Source organism: Microcebus murinus, chromosome 2 (assembly GCF_040939455.1).
Source record: "Microcebus murinus isolate Inina chromosome 2, M.murinus_Inina_mat1.0, whole genome shotgun sequence".
NCBI classification, from domain to species: domain Eukaryota; kingdom Metazoa; phylum Chordata; class Mammalia; order Primates; family Cheirogaleidae; genus Microcebus; species Microcebus murinus.
Window position 1 is genome coordinate 96,945,059 of NC_134105.1, and position 3,871 is coordinate 96,948,929.

The 3,871-nt window shown below is 40.2% G+C and overlaps 1 pseudogene; it reads right to left on the reverse strand.

The window, feature by feature from the left end:
• Nucleotides 1–2,347: 2,347 nt before the first annotated feature.
• On the reverse strand, nt 2,348–2,411 carry LOC142869778 (uncharacterized; annotated as a pseudogene).
• Nucleotides 2,412–3,871: the final 1,460 nt, after the last annotated feature.

A 3,871-nucleotide genomic window follows, 5' to 3' on the forward strand; every position in this document is an offset into this window, starting at 1 on the left:
CACCTATTGGGTTATATTATTTACATCCCCTACGTATCTCTTTGAAATAGCTATGGACCTTTGCACTCTAGACAGAAGAGCTATGTATATAAAACATTCCTCAACAATGTATCTATCTATCAAACATCTCTATCTATCAAACAGTGAAGCATAGGCCAACCAGATGAAAGGAAAGGAAAGCTAGTGTAGTTAGAATACTTAGAAGAGTAATGAATATTTTGCAGAACGCTGATCTTTGAAAAGAGGCTCAGGAGCCTAAGTTTGATGTCCTTGTTAATGGGTTGGTAAAAGGAAAAGGGATCCCAGTGTCGGACCCTAACACTTTATTCGGGTCTCAAGTTGGTCCCTGCATTGGTGGACTGATAGTTTGAGGCCAAGGAAAGGTCTTTAATTTAGTTAGCAGCAAGGATAGAGTACTTGTGCTGAAAGTTTAGGGACATACTGAGAAAGTGCCATGTCTAGGGACAACTGTTCAGCTGACACAGCAGTCACAGCTGCGTTGTGGGATAGGAGGCCTACATGACCATGGGCCTCGAAGATGACCTTCAGCACACTGATTGACTAGCAACATATGTCTTGGAAAAGATGGAAGCTTCATGTCTTGGTCTGTTTGTGCTGCTGTGACAAAATATCTGAGACTTAAATGAGCACATACTTTTAGCTGTGCTCCCTCCTAAATGCCACCAACATATCAAGAAAGGTGTTTTAAAATATATATATAAAAAAAATCTGAGACTGGGAAATTCACAAACAACAGAAATTTATTCCTCACCATTCTGGAGGCTGAAGAGTCCAGGACCGGCAGGTTCTGTGTCTGGTGAGTCTCTTCTCTGCTTCCAAGGTGGCCCCTTGTTCCTGCACCCCCCAGAGGGGCGAACACTGTGTCCTCACTTGGCAGAAAGGAGGGAAGGGGTTCACTAGTTCCCTTAAGCCTTTTTTTTAAGGTTGCTAATTTCATTCATGAGGCCTCCTGAAGGCCTGACTTCTTAATTGGTGATTAAGTTTCAACATGTGAATGTGGGGGTACACATTCAGACCATACAAATTCATAAGATCAAGAGGACTATGGGACAAGGCTGACCTTGGTGTTGCCTAATGCATGCCCTGCTGCAAGGGCCTTGGGAATTTTTTTTTTTACTTTGATTCACAGAACCAAGGCCAGAGACATGAAAGAACAGAAGAACAAATGAAAGTCTAAAATATTCATGGTCATGACCTAGGATGTCACAGGAACTTATGGCACACTGACTAATGTCTGTTCCATGTGGCGCAATGACTTTTAAGAAAAGTAGCAAAAAGAAAGTTTCAAGATAATACAGATTCAGGGACTCTGGGAACAAATCAAAATTAATTGTCCCAGTTCTTCAGTAAATAAGAAAGGAAATATCTTTATTTTGGTCATATTGGATAGTTTTTACTAAATAGATGTAGGCTTTCTCAACAAAGTACTAAAGAGCTAAACTGACTGCAGGGATTAAAGTCTGAGAAATATTCTGTTACCCAGGAGTCCCCAAGAACATGGCCTCAGACAGTGGACAGACTCATGAGAGAACTCTACCACTAGCCGCTTCACAGAGCATGGCCCATACCTAGACAGTCTGGGCTGTCCTCTGACCTCTTCCCCAGCCCTCAAGCCCCTACACCCTCCAGGGATCAGCACCACAGATGGTGGGTTTCTAGAACTTTCTAGAACTTCATTCCCTGGAATTGCACTTCTAGATCATAGAATAATGTCTCAGACACCTTGCATTTGTGTGTTAAGTCAATAATTTGGGTCTCATTATTCTCTTCATATCAGAAATAAAATGAGAACATCTCAGTGCCAGATTGTTCCTTGTGGTTAAAAAATAATAATAATAATAAATCAACAGCTTTAGAGATAAGTCTTGAAACCAGAGAAAACATTAGTAGGATAACATCCCCCCCCTCTAACCACCCCACCACGATCTCATAAATCAAATATTTTTTCATGTTTTCACGCTGGCAAGTGAACATGTTACAAAATTCCCCCAAGTTTCCCTTATTAAAGGGACATCAAACCAGGCATAATGGCCTGCTTAAGATCGTCTCTTCAACCGTGAAATCCCCATTGAGGACCTGGTGGAGTCATTCCAGATTGCTTGGAGGTAAAAGTGAAATAAATCACTTTGGTATATGGTATTAAAGCAAGTTGGTGTACAGGCAATGGAGTTAGCTTACTTTACAAGAAAATATATTAATAGGTATAAGTTCTCCCTAAGTACATTTATCTTGGTGAAAATTGTGCTCCTTTTAGGTCTTGGACACATGTGTGTTATTTTTATGTTGCTTTTCCTTCTGGGTTCGGAGGGCTAGATCCAAAATCCTAAGGGGCCAAGCTAATCTTCTCTGTATCGTTCCAATTTTAGTATATGTGCTGCTGAAGCGAGCACAAGGATATTATCAAGATAATGCCAAAAGGCTGTTCTCCATTGCTCAGAAACATGGAAAACAATGCCCACAGTGACCTGAAGAGATGCATAGTAAATCTCAGAAGAAATCTCTTAACTCCTAAAAATGTTCAAATTGGAATGCAACCTGATATAAAAACAGGCAAAAGACCTTAGCAGACACTTCACCAAAGAGATATACAGATTGCAAAATAGCATATGAAAAGATGCTCAACATAACATGTCATTAGAGAATTACAAATTAAAATGGAGATACCACTGCATATCTATTAGAATGGAGAAAATCCCAGACACTGACAACACCAAATGCTAGCAAGAATGTGAAGCATCAGGACCCTTCCTTCATTGCTAATGGGAACACAAAATGGTACAGCCACTGTGTGAGACAGTTTGGCAGTTTCTTATAGAACTAAACATATTCTTACCATATGATCCAGCAATCATGCTCCATGGTAATTACCCAAATAAGTTGGAAACTTATGTCCACACAAAAACCTGCATATTAATCTTTATAGCAGCTTTATTCATAATTACTAAGACTTAGAAGTAGCCAAAGTAGACATTTAGTAGGTCAATGGATAAAGTGTGATGAATCCAGACAATGCAATAGGATTCAGTGCTTTAAAAAAAGAGAGCTATCAAGCTAGGAAAAGACATGGAGGAAACTGAAATGCATGTTACTAAGTAAAAGCAGCCAATAAGAAAAGACTATATGGTGTATGACTCCAACTGTATGACATTCTGAGAAAGACAAAACCAAGGAAACAATAAAAAGATAAGTGGTTGACAGCGTTAAGGGACCCAAAGGGATGACTAGGCAGGGCACAGAGAAATTTTAGGGCAGTGAAATTATTCTGTATGATATTATAATGGTGGGTATATGTCCTTATACATTTGTCAAAAGCCAGAGATTATACAAGCCCAAGAGTGAAGCCTGATGTGAATTATGGACTTCGAGTAGTGATGCGTCAATGCAGTTCATCAGTTGTAACATTGTAACAGATGCACCATTCAGGCAAATATGCAGGAGTTGATGGGGGCCACAGCGGGGGGGGGGGGGGGGGGGGCTGGAGAGGGGGGTGAGGCCTGTGCATGTTGGTGGGGGGGGCAGCAGGGCCTGTATGCGAGCGAACTCTGTGCTTTCTGCTTAATTTTGCTGTGAACCTAAAACTGGTCTAAAAAACAGACTCTATTTGAAAAATTAAATGAGATAATACATGTAAAACACCTGATACACAGTAAAGGCCTCAATTAATAGTAAATGTGTTAGAGCTCATATGTAGAACATCCTACGTGCAGGAAGATGTGACCAAGATACAAACCCTTGGTTTGATCTTGACTGATCATTCCTTAAAATAAATTTCTGGAGTGGACTTGCTGGGTCAAGTGTGTGAATGTTTAAAATATTTTTGCCAGATACTCACCAGAAATTTGCATCCATT